At 37.9% G+C, this 13,442-nt stretch overlaps 1 long non-coding RNA gene across 1 annotated transcript in view; it reads left to right on the top strand.

The window, feature by feature from the left end:
• LOC309662427 overlaps positions 1–13,442 on the top strand; it is a 307,694-nt gene that overhangs the window by 82,588 nt on the left and 211,664 nt on the right. Inside the window, exon 3 of the long non-coding RNA XR_014264665.1 lies at positions 7,301–7,352. This is a non-coding gene — a long non-coding RNA (uncharacterized lncRNA). The remainder of the gene's footprint in view (positions 1–7,300; positions 7,353–13,442) is intronic.

Genomic DNA, 13,442 nt, shown 5'->3' with positions numbered 1-13,442 from the left:
AGTTTTGATTTACATTTCTCTAATGATTAGTGATGTTGAGCATCCTTTCATGTGTTTGTTGGCAATCTATATATCTTCTTTGGAGAAATGTCTATTTAGGTCTTCTGCCCATTTTTGGATTGGGTTGTTATGTTTTTTTGATACTGAGCTGTATATGCTGTTCATATATTTTGGAGATAAGTCCCTTGTCAGTTGCTTCATTTGCAAATATTTTCTCCCATTCTGAGGGTTGTCTTTGCATCTTCTTTATGGTTTCCTTTGCTGTGCAAAAGCTTTTAAGTATCATTAGGTCCCATTTGTTTATTTCTGTTTTTATTTCCATTTCTCTAGGAGGTGGGTCAAAAAGGATCTTGCCGTGATTTATGTCATAGAGTGTTCTGCCTACATTTTCCTCTAAGAGTTTTATAGTGTCTGGCCTTACATTTGGGTCTTTAATCCATTCTGAGTTTATTTTTGTATATGGTGTTAGGAAGTGTTCTAATTTCCTTCTTTTACAAGTAGCTGTCCAGTTTTCCCAGCACCACTTATTGAAGAGGCTGCCTTTTCTCCATTGTATATTCTTGCCTCCTTTATCAAAGATAAGGTGACCGTATGTGCGTGGGTTTATCTCTGGGCTTTCTATCCTGTTCCATTGATCTATATTTCTGTTTTTGTGCCAGTACCATACTGTCTTGATTACTGTAGCTTTGTAGTATAGTCTGAAGTCAGGGAGCCTGATTCCCCCAGCTCCATTTTTCCTTCTCAAGATTGCTTTGGCTATTCGGGGTCTTTTGTTTTTCCATACAAACCGTGAAATTTTTTGTCCTAGTACTGTGAAATTTTTTGTTCTAGTTCTGTGAAAAATACCATTGGTGGTTGGATAGGGATTGCATTGAATCTGTAGATTGCTTTGGGTAGTATAGTCATTTTCACGTTGTTGATTCTTCCAATCCAGGAACATGGTATATCTCTCCATCTGTTTGTATCATCTTTAATTTCTTTCATCAGTGTCTTATAGTTTTCTGCATACAGGTCTTTTGTCTCCTTAGGTAGGTTCATTCCTAGGTATTTTATTCTTTTTGTTGCAGTGGTAAATGGGAGTGTTTCCTTAATTTCTCTTTCAGATTTTTCATCATTAGTGTATAGGAATGCAAGAGATTTCTGTGCATTAATTTTGTATTCTGCTACTTTACCAAATTCATTGATTAGCTCTACTACGTTTCTGGTAGCATCTTTAGGATTCTCTATGTATAGTATCGTATCATCTGCAAACAGTGACAGCTTTACTTCTTCTTTTCCGATTTGCATTCCTGTTATTTCTTCTTATCTGATTGCTGTGGCTAAAACTTCCAAAGCTATGTTAAATAATAGCTGTGAGAGTGGGCAACCTTGCCTTGTTCCTGATCTTAGAGGAAATAGTTTCAGATTTTCACCATTGAGAATGAAGTTGGCTGTGGGTTTGTCGTACATGGCCTTTATTATGTTGAGGTAAGTTCCCTCTATGCCTACTTTCTGGAGGGTTTTTATCATAAATGGGTGTTGAATTTTGTTAAAAGCTTTTTCTGTATCTATTGAGATCATATGGGCTTTCTCCTCCAGTTTGTTAATATGGTGTATCACATTGATTGATTTGCGTGTATTGAAGAATCCTTGCATTCCTGGGATAAACCCCACTTGATCATGGTGTATGATCTTTTTAATGTGCTGTTGGATTCTGTTTGCTAGTATTTTGTTGAGGATTTTTGCATCTATGTTCATCATTGATATTGGCCTGTGGTTTTCTTTCTTTGTGACATCTTTGTCTGGTTTTGGTATCATGGTGATGGTGGCCTCATAGAATGAATTTGGGAGTGTTCCTCCCTCTGCTATATCTTGGAAGAGTTTGAGAAGGATAGGTATTAGCTCTTCTCTAAATGTTTGATAGAATTCTCCTGTGAAGCCATCTGGTCCTGGGCTCTTGTTGGAAGGTTTTTTAATCACAGTCTCAATTTCAGTGCTTGTGATTTGTCTGTTTATATTTTCTATTTCCTCCTGGTTCAGTCTCACAGGTCGTGCTTTTGTAAGAATTTGTCCATTTCTTCCAGGTTGTCCATTTTATTGACATATAGTTACTTGTAGTAATCTCTCATGATCCTTTGTATTTCTGTAGTGTCAGTTGTTACTTCTCCTTTTTCATTTCTAATTCTATTGATTTGAGTCTTCTCCCTTTTTTTCTTGATGAGTCTGGCTAATGGTTTATAAGTTTTGTTTATCTTCTCAAAGAACCAGCTTTTAGTTTTATTGATCTTTGCTATTGTTTCCTTCTGCTAACTTTGGGGCTTTTTTGTTCTTCTTTCTCTAATCGCTTTAGATGCAAGGTTAGGTTGTTTAGTTGAGATGTTTCTTGTTTCTTGAGATAGGATTGTATTGCTATAAACTTCCCTCTTAGAACTGCTTTTGCTGCATCCCATAGGTTTTGCGTCATCGTGTTTTCATTGTCATTTGTTTCTAGGTATTGTTTTATTTCCTCTTTGATTTCTTCAGTGATCTCTTGGTTATTAAATAGTGTATTGTTTAGCCTCCATGTGTTTGTATTTTTTACAGATTTTTTCCTGTAATTGATATTTCGTCTCATAGCATTGTGGCTGGAAAAGATACTTTATATGATTTCAGTTTTCTTAAAGTTACCAAGGCTTCCTTTGTGACCCAAGATATGATCTATCCTGGAGAATATTCCATGAGCACTTGTGAAACAAGTGTATTCTGTTGTTTTTGGATGGAATTTCCTATAAATATCAATTTAGTCCATCTTGTTTAATGTATCACTTAAAGCTTGTGTTTCTTTATTTATTTTCATTTTGGATGATCTGTCCATTGGTGAAAGTGGGGTGTTAAAGTCCCCTACTGTGATTGTGTTAATGTTGATTTCCCCTTATATGGCTGTTAGCATTTGCCTTATGTATTGAGGTGCTCTTATGTTGGGTGCATAAATATTTACAATTGTTATATCTTCTTCTTGGATGGATCCCTTGAACATTATGTAGTGTCCTTTTTTGTCTCTTGTAATAGTCTGTATTTTAGAGTCTATTTTGTCTGATATGAGAATAGCTACTCCAGCTTTCTTTTGATTTCCATTTCATGGCATATCTTTTTCCATCCCCATACATTCAGTCTGTATGTGTCCCTAGATCTGAAGTGGATCTCTTGTAGACAGCAAATATATGGGTCTTGTTTTTGTATTCATTCAGCCAGTCTATGTCTTTTGGTTGGAGCATTTGATGCATTTACATTTAAGGTAGTTATTGATATGTATGTTCCTATTACCATATTCTTAATTTTGGGGGTTTGTTTTTGTAGGTCTTTTCCTTCTCTTGTGTTTCCTGTCTAGAGGAGTTCCTTTAGCATTTGTTGTAAAGCTGGTTTGGTGGTGCTGAATTCTCTCAGCTTTTGCTTGTCTGTAAAGGTTTTAATTTCTCCATTGAATCTGAATGAGATCCTTGCTGGGTAGAGTAATCTTGGTTGTAGGTTTTTCCCTTTCATTACTTTAAGTATGTCCTGCCACTCCCTTCTGGCTTGCAGAGTTTCTGCTGAAAGATCAGCTGGTAACCTTATGGGTATTCCCTTGTATGTTATTTGTTGTTTTTCCCTTGCTGTTTTTAATATTTTCTCTTTGTATTTAATTTTTGATAGTTTGATTAATATGTCTTGGCATGTTTCTCCTTGGATTTATCCTATATGGGACTCTCTTCACTTTCTGGACTTGATTATTTCCTTTCCCATTTTAGGGAAGTTTTCAACTGTAATCTCTTCATATATTTTCTCTGTCCCTTTCTTATTCTCTTCCTCTTCTGGGAGCCCTCTAATTCGAATGTTAGTGTGTTTAATGTTGTCCCAGAGATCTCTGAGACTGTCCTCAATTCTTTTCATTCTTTTTTCTTTATTCTGCTCTGTGGTAGTTATCTCCACTATTTTATCTTCCAGGTCACTTATCCGCTCTTCTGCATCAGTTATTTTGCTATTGATTCCTTCTAGAGAATTTTTAATTTCATTTATTGTGTTGTTCATCATTGTTTGTTTGCTCTTTAGTTCTTCTAGGTCCTTGTAAACATTTCTTGTATTTTATCCATTCTATCCAAGATTTTGGATCATCTTTACCATCATTACTCTTATTCTTTTTCAAGTAGACTGCCTATTTCCTCTTCATTTGTTTGGTCTGGTGGGTTTTTACCTTGCTTCTTCATCTGCAGTGTGTTTCTCTGTCTTCTCATTTTGCTTAACTTACTGTTTTTGGGGTCTCCTTTTCACAGCCTGCAGGTTTGTAGTTCCTATTTTTTTTTGGTGTGTGCCCCCAGTGGGTAAGGTTGGTTCAGTGGCTTGTGTAGGATTCCTGGTTGAGGAGGCTGGTTCCTGTGTTCTGGTGTTGGGGATGGATCTTTTCTTTCTGGTTGTCAGGGCTGCGTATGGTGGTGTGTTTTGGGGTGTCTGTGAACTTAGTATGATTTGAGGCAGCCTCTCTGCTAATAGGTGGGGTTGTGTTCCTGTTTTGCTAGTTGTCATAGGGTGTCCAGCACTGTAGCTTGCTCGTCATTGAGTAGAACTGGGTCTTAGTGTTGAGATGGAGATCTCTGGGAGAGCTTTCACCATTTGATATTATGTGGAGCTGGGAGGTCTCTGGTGGACTAGTGTCCTGAACTCGGCTCTCCCACCTCAGAGGCACAGGCCTGAGACCTGGCCGGAGCATGAAGACCCTGTCAGCCACACGTCTCAGAAGAAAAGAGAGAAAGAAAGGAAGGAAGGAAGGAAGAAAGGAAGGAAGGAAGGAAGGAAGGAAGGGAGAATATAAAATAAAATAAAATAAAGTTATTAAAAAGAAAAAATAAAAAAAATTAAAAATATAAAAAATTAAAAAATAATAAAAAAAGAAAGAAAAAGAAAGTAAGAAAGAAGAGAGCAACCAAACCAAAAAAAAAAAAAAATCCACCAATGATAACAAGCACTACAAACTATGCTAAAAAAAAACAAAACAAAACAAAACGGACAGAGAGAACCCTAGGACAAATCGTAAAAGCAAAGCTATTTAGAGAGAATCACACAAAGGAGCATACACATACACACTCACAAAAAGAGAAAAACGAACCAAAAAAAAGGAATAGAGCAACTAAATCAATAAACAAATCTACCAGTGATAATAAACTGTAAATACAAAACTAAGATAAACATAATACCAGAAACAAATTAGATGCAGAAAGCAAACCCAAAGTCTACAAGTTGCTCCCAAAGTCCACCTCCTCAATTTGGGATGATTCGTTGTCTATTCAGGTATCCCACAGATGCAGGGTACATCACGTTGATTGTGGAGATTTAATCCGCTGCTCCTGAGGCTGCTGGGAGAGATTTCCCTTTCTTTTCTTTGTTCGCACAGCTCCTGGGGTGTAGGTCACCTGAGGGCATCTGTTCCCCACCCAGATGGGACACGGTTAAAGGAGCAGCTGATTCGGGGACTCTGGCTCACTCATGCCGGCGGGAGGGAGGGGTACGGATGCGGGGCGAGCCTGCAGCAGCAGAGGCCGACGTGACGTTGCAACAGCCTGAGGCGCGCCGTGTGTTCTCCCGGGGAAGCTGTCCCTGGATCACGGGACCCTGGCAGTGGTGGGCTGCACAGGCTCCCGGGAGGGGAGGTGTAGATAGTGACCTGTGCTTGCACACAGGTTTCTTGTTGGCAGCAGCAGCAGCCTTAGAGTTTCATGCCCGTCTCTGGTGTCCGCGCTGATAGCCATGGCTCGCACCTGTCTGTGCAGCTCGTTTAGGCAGTGTTCTGAATCTGCTCTCCTCATGCACCCTGAAACAATGGTCTCCTGCGTCTTAGGCTGGTCCAGACTTTTTCCCAGACTCCTTACCAGCTAGCTGTGGCACACTAGCCCCCTTCAGTCTGTGCTCACACAGCCAACCCCAGTCCTCTCCCTGGGATCTGACCTCCGAAGCCCGAGCCTCAGCTCCCAGCCCCCACCCACCCCAGCGGGTGAGCAGACAAGCCTCTCAGGCTGGTGAGTGCTGGTCAGCACTGATCCTCTGTGCGGGAATCTCTCCGCTTTGCCCCCTGCACCCCTGTTGCTGCACTCTCCTCCGTGGCTCTGAAGCTTCCCCCCACACACGCCCCCCGTCTCCACCAGTGAAGGGGCTTCCTAGTGTGTGGAAACCTTTCCTCCTTCACATCTCCCTTCCTGATGTGCAGGTCCCATCCCTATTCTTTTGTCTCTGTTTTTTCTTTTTTCTTTTGCCCTACCCAGGTATGTGGGGATTTTCTTGCCTTTTGGGAGGTCTGAGGTCTTCTGCCAGTGTTCAGTAGGTGTTCTGTAGGAGTTGTTCCACATGTAGATGTATTTCTGATGTATTTGCAGGGAGGAAGTTGATCTCCACGTCTTACTCCTCTGCCATCTTGAAGGTCTCTTAATTTTTTTAAGTTAAAAAAGTTTGGAAATTAAAAGTGCAAGAATCCTTTATAGTTCACACACACATATAGTATGTATGATAAAAAGTGTTCCTCCCCTGTTATATTAGATAGCTTCACTAAGAATTTTACCACAAAAGAAGCAAAGTTTATACATGTGTGTGTATATATATATGTACATAGATATGCAAATTGGCCTTTGCTTACTTTATTTTAAATAGAAAAGACCTCTAATTTCTAATTGATTCAGTAAAGTATACCATTATAAAGCCAAGAAATAATTGAACAATAATTTTGAAAGTTGGTAATGTAAAACCAATATATTATGTATTTTTCTTATGGTCTCTGGTGCAGCATTTAGCAAACCAATATTTATTTTGGAATAGTGGTAACAGAATCAATTACACATTTGAGATAAACAGATATGTTTATGTATATAAGTTATAGGAATTATACCCACTTCAATTTGAGATCTACTGGAAAAATCAATGCTTAGAAAATGCAAAGGGGAAACAATTACTACAGTAGTTTTTTTTTTTTTTTTCTTTAAGTCTAAGATGTTATGTAGTTATATGTTTGTAAGCAAAGCTGTATGGGGATAACTTTTTAATTTTTTTTCCTAGCAAAAGCTAAGTATAGTCTTAAAGTGGTATATGATTTACAAATAAGTTCTCATCCATACGTGTTCTCTGGCCTTTTATTGACATTACGTAAAGTATATAAGAATTTAAAACTAAAAATTGATCGGTTCAACCTTACAATGAAAGGTACTTCAACATGAACTCCTTTAACATCATGAAATATTTATTTTGCTTCATGCATGTTAGAACATAGACTTTTTTTCCTTGAGTCTCCAATTTGAGTTTTAACAAAATTTAAACATTTCTTTTTCAGCATGGAATCTGAGGAGCTGAATAAAATGGTGGCCTGAGCAGAAACTCTTAAGGTAGGCCTCCCTTCCCACCTCAGCCCAACAATCAGATTGACATTCTCCTATAGCAGACCTCAAGGCAATATCTGGACAAAATCCTTATTTGTTCAAAAAATTCATCCAAGAAATAAATGTTTCCTCTAATCTCTCAGCTATATTGGAAATGAGCTATGAGAACAATTACAGTTTTACAAAGTTTAACCAGAATGACTAGAAGTGCACAATGGTGCTGTTCAGAAATGTTGCAAAAGGTACATGAAGGTTACATGGATCTTGTCCTTTGGTGGGGACATGGGACAGATGGTATCATGAACAGGATCAAGCTGCCCACCTCTGGAGGGCAGAAGGAGACTATCTGGCGCTCATGGAAGTCATAAACAAGCTCAGGAAAAAAAAAAATCGGGAATGTTGGAATTCTCTGAGGTATGAACCAATATACTTCTGTTTAAGAAAACTCAACTGCTGTTGGGATTGGGCCTGGACCTAATATATTTGCACTCAGGTTTTCTCCACTCAGATCAGAAATAGTGTTTGAATGGGGGCAGTTTATTTCAGTTGGGAAAACAGTGAAGCACTTTGAGATTTCTTCTCTCAATTTGTCTGGCTATATACATAGTATATCATCTTTGGGTTTACAAGGTTCTGTCTAGGAAAAATATACAGAAAGTAGCTTGTCATAAATATGACTGGGAGAATTGGTATGTAATGTTGTCCCACATATTCAGAAAATGGAATCCAGACTCTAGTTCCATTGATGATTATGGCACTCCAGTAAAACTTTATAGTTGATTTTTATGTGCCTACATAGATTTAAGTGACAAGTATTTGTCTCAGTTTTATGATATGCGGTGAATATCATGTAAAAAAAGAAACATCAACCTTAAAACTGCCCTTTGTAACTTACTGAGAGACCTGTTTTCTTTAAAATTTAAGTAATCACAGAGAAGGAAACTATTACGTTTTCAATAATTTTAACAGTAATCTATCCTCTTTGGAACATGCTTTCTTCAGATATACCTTTTAATACCTAGTCATCTCCTACTTCCTAGAACAGGCAACTGTTTACAATTTGACTCTTCCTGAATAAGAATCCAAGTGTAAAAAAAAGATTGTCATTTCTTATAAAGAGCAAGTCTATTGTAATAGCTACTGATATTTTGACAAACTTGTCTGTGAAAACGAACAATCCGAAACCCTTAAGGACTTAAAACGGGAAGGTTTATTTCTTGATTACACTACATGCCCTTCTCAGATCAGCAGGGAAAGAGCTCTCCTTTGCGTTGTCCTCACTAAATGAACAAACCAATGGAGCAGCTGCTATTTGGAACATTTTCTCTCACTGTGGTGAGAGGAGGGTGGGTTATAGTGAAATATATAGCATGTTATTTCTGCTAACATTTTATTAGCCAAAGTAAATCACATATCCATGCCTAATTTCAATGAGGGAGGTAATTAGGGCCTTGGTAAAAGCCCCAGTGACCATCTCAGGGACAACTTGGCAAAATCACTCAAAATTAAAAATGCATAGCTTTGACTGAGTGATTCCATTTCTAGGAATTTATACTATGGCACAAGCATGTTCATTTCTGTGTTTTTATGATGGAAAACAAGAAAATCCTTAAGAAAGATTTCTGTTTAAATAAATCAAGTTAAACACATTTAATGGGATAACTCATAGCCTTTCAAAAATGAGTGGGAGGTATTTGAGTTGACATGGAAAGCTATTCTAAGATAATATTGTTAAGTAATAATTAAGGTGCACATGTGTGTGATGGTGGGGGTGGTGATTCGGTGCTGGAGTTTGTGTGTGTTGTGTGTATGTGGGTGTGTGGGTTAATACATGCAAAGCACTTAGAACAGTGCTTGGCAAAAATAATAATAGTAGCAATTTACTATGTGTAAGCTACTCTTCTAAATGTTTTATATCTTTTAAGTCATTGGATGCAAAGATCATTTGTGGTGTTATTATTATTAGTTTTCAAATGAGGAAACAAAGAGTATATGCATGAACACATTCTAGAATGATATTTGTAACTGTCTGCAATGAGTATCTTTGGGGAGTGGGACTAAGGGATGTAGTGGGCTTTTAAAAATTTGCTGTGTTGCTTTCTATTGCTATTAGAATTTTTTTATCATGAGCACATATTACTTGCATAGTAAAACTCTGGTAATAAAAACAGATGTCATGACAATGAGCCAAGGGGAGCTGACTCACTTTTGCTAAAATGCACTCTGCACCCTGACGAAGGTGAAGGTGTTTCTACGTCGGAAGAATACTTAAGACCTAAACTCTCAACTCCAATTCTTCTCTTGGTCATAATGAAAGAAAGCCTAAGCTGATCACTTTTTAAAACATTTTTAAACTAAAAAAAATCAAAAACAATTATACTCATTTCTCCAAAAGTTAATCACTCTTGATATCAAGTTATTTATTTGGGTGTAATGATCTGTGCTAAGTTTGATTATTGTCCGATATTTTCCCTTCTTTCTGGATTCTGCATCCCTGTCCTGTGGACATCAAGCTTGTTTCAGTGACTGGTTTCGGAAGTGGTGTGTACTGCTTTCAAGAAGAGGCCTTAAGGATAACTGTGAGGCTATACTTTTGCTCTTTTCTCTCTACATTGGGAAGGGTAATATCTAGACAGCAGCTGCTTCTTATCCAGGATCTTGGAGGGAAGAGTACACAAAGAACAGTTGTAGAACACATTACAGGAGTGAGAAATTAGAAGTAAACTTTCTTGTGTCAAGTCATTCAGACTGAAACATTTGCTACCATGGCATAAACCAGCAAAAGTTAATACAGGACCTCAGAGAAGTAATAAGAAAGCAGAATTGGGGAAAATTCTAGCCATCCTCTGGGGCAGAGATGTTGGGACATCTCAGCCTTTTGTGCTTTTGAGTGTGTGTGTGTGTGTGTGTGTGTGTGTGTGTGTGTGTGTGTGTTATAGTATTTTGCTCTTGGAACTGCATTCCCCGAAGTTCTCTATAGCTTGTTCTCCTGGAAGAAGGAAAATGTGTACTGTTCCATTGCTTTCATATTGGCAGGCTTGTTAAAAACTTTCAATTTGACTTTTATTTCTATTTGAGGAAGACTGACTTGTGTTACATGTCCTGTCATTTGAAAAAGAAGTGCCAATATCATAGAGGGTATAAATAGCTACAGTTGTGTTTCCTTTCCAACAACTCATTTCTCTAAAGTTTCTCGCTTAATTGCAAAATGTTGGAATCATTTGAACTTTCAGTTTTTTTATTATGTACATTAAAACATGCAGTAGGACTATAACATTTTTCCTCTAGGTGATGTTTGTATTTCATTTGGCACGAAATGCCTAAAATAAGAACTTCCAATGCTGTGCTTTGGTCTTGATTCTGTGTCCTGTTGTAATGATCAAATTAAGTGCTGCTATTAAAAGAGTCATGCTATAAATTAGTTTCCCCACCAAGCATAATTGCCAAGTAATATAAAAATAATTTTTCCAAGAGTTGTTAACATGTGATCCTATTTTTACTCATTTAAAAGCATAAAGGTTTGATTTTCTTCTAATGGAGTTAAGTTGATTGCTTATATCTCTTATCAAAATAAGAGAATAATCTGGTTTATACTATGTTGGCCCGAAAGTTCGTTCAGGTTTTTCTGTAAGATGTCAAGGAAAAACCTGAACGAACAATTGGGCCAACCCAATATCTCTGTTCCAAGGGTCCAAATGTCATCAGTGTTTTAGCTAAAGAGGAATACACTGATTTTTGTGTGTGTTTATTTCTGTTAGTTATACTGCCCAGTGGAGCACTGTTAGAAATATTCTTAGAATATGTGATGTTTGGGAGTTTGCCTTGGTCCCTAATAACGAGCACCATTTCAGGACTGTGGACCGAGAAGAAGGAGGCAAATTTGCCCCAGTATTAAACAATATAAAAAGTATCTAGAGAAAAGGTCCTAATATTACAATCAGTCAGCAATTAAGCAGTCCCTCTCCCACTGTACAACCTAGTGAAGGGGCGGCACCCCTCTCTTACACATTATATACAGGATCTAAGCCCTTCTGGGGCACCCATCTAGAGGCTAATCCTTGTATCATGATTTCCAAACATGGCCTCAGTAGGTGGGCTGACTGAGAACACCACGTGATTTATGCATGTGATTTTTACAAGGTCTAGAAAGTATTTTAAAGACCACACATCAGCCTGTATTGGGGGAACTAGGAGATTTCAAGGATAATCCAATCTGCCCTCTTTCACCCTCCAAAGCCACAGAGAGAAATCTTCAGATAGCATTCTAGTTATAGTAGCTCTTCAAGACTTAGACAAGGTACGGAAGCTTAGGTGGTTTTCCAAAGGTTATAGGGAGTTATAAAGCCTGTAAGGGTGGTGCTTCTATCTTTTTTTAAACAATTTATGCACACGACCTCAATTTCATTCTAAACTATATGTATTTTTTTTTGTTAAACTATATGTATTTTTTAATTACTACTAAATATATAGTGGATATATAAATAGGAAATAAGAATTCTGGTGGTTTACATACAAGATGAATTATTCTGTCAGCATTTGGAAATGTTTAAGGACATGGATCTGAGAGAATAGAAAAGAGTTCCTTTATGAAAATGCATGCTGATTCAAACATTTTTAATCTCAATGACTAGAGTATTTGTTTTAAGTAGTGGGGCATTTGATTATGAGTCAAATATGTTACTACTGAATGTGATTCTGAATGTGGTATTCCTGGATCTTTGTATAAGATTTCATCTTGATTATAAATAATATTTTAATTTATTCATGTATTTACATGAGACTTGTTGCATTTATTGGTAATATATTTAATGCCCGGTAGATCATACACCAAAGATACAGGGTCAGGCTCAAATGACATAGTATAATGTCTTGAGGGATGACTGTCAAGTCTGAGTCTTAAGGGGAAATATGAGGAAGAGAAGGAATGTAATTACTGGAAGAACACTAGGAATCTTTTATTCTGACATGAATTTTCCTAAAACAATCCGTAAAGGCAGGAAGAAGAGGTGGTAATAGTAAGGAGCACTAGTAAAATATTGAAATATTTTAATTTGATTGTGGCATCTTATTGATTATTTTGAGGCCTTGGCAGGCAGGTTCTTGCTGGCCTCCAGCGATAGCCGCCCCCTAGTATTCACACCCTTGTATAATCCCCTCCCCTCAAATGTGGGCTGGCCCATTGACTTGCTTCTAACCCACAGAATAGAGCAAAGGTGATGGGATTTCAATTTTATGATTGGCTTACAAGAGACTCTAACTTCCATCTTGATAGCTGTAATCTATAGTCTTGGAGCAGACGCCTGTGTGCCTGCCTGTCCAATGTATATTGTGTCTTAGCTTCCATTTTTAAAATTGTTCTGTACAGAGAGATGCAGCAGGGGGTGGGAGGGCAGAGTGGGCAGAGGGAAGCCACCCTGCTCCCAGCACTGGGGGTCTGGGGTGGGAGCAAGAGGGCTGCAAAGAGTCTGGACCGGCCCAGGCCCCCTGTAGGGCTCAGCACGAAAGCGCTTTCAATGAATTAAGTGAAAACTTCCTTACAAAACCACAAAAATCAAAGCTCCAAATGTATTGGAAATAAAATATGAACTTGCAAAAGAAAAAAAAAAAAAATATATATATACTTGATATATACTTGATAGTATATAAAGAGCCTTGCTGGCTTTGATGAAGCAGCTTACCTTTTTGGGCAGGCCTAAATGGCCAGAAAATGAGTCCCCTAGCCAACAGCCTACTCGGAACTGAGGCCCTTAGTCCAAGGGCCTTTGAGGAACTGAAATTCTGCTAATCTCATGCGAGTTTAGAAGTGAATATTTCTCCAGTTGAACCTCCACATAAGCCCTCAGCCTTGCTTGATGCTCTGATTGCAGCCTTGTGAGAGAGACTGAAGCAGAGGACTCAGTTAGACTGTGCCCACATTCACGACCCATAGAAGCTGTAAGATAAATGTGTTGTTTCAAGCTGAGTTTGTGGTAATTTATTACACAGCAATAGATAAACACATTTATTACACAGAAATAGATAAACAATGCATACCTGAATCATAATTTTATGGTTCGTTTTGTGATTCATTTCTTCTGTATGACATAGCTTGATATT

Source organism: Balaenoptera physalus (assembly GCF_965194825.1).
Source record: "Balaenoptera physalus genome assembly, chromosome: 6".
NCBI lineage: Eukaryota > Metazoa > Chordata > Mammalia > Artiodactyla > Balaenopteridae > Balaenoptera > Balaenoptera physalus.
Note: the sequence above shows the minus strand (reverse complement) of the source record. Positions and strands in the feature narration are given on the sequence as shown.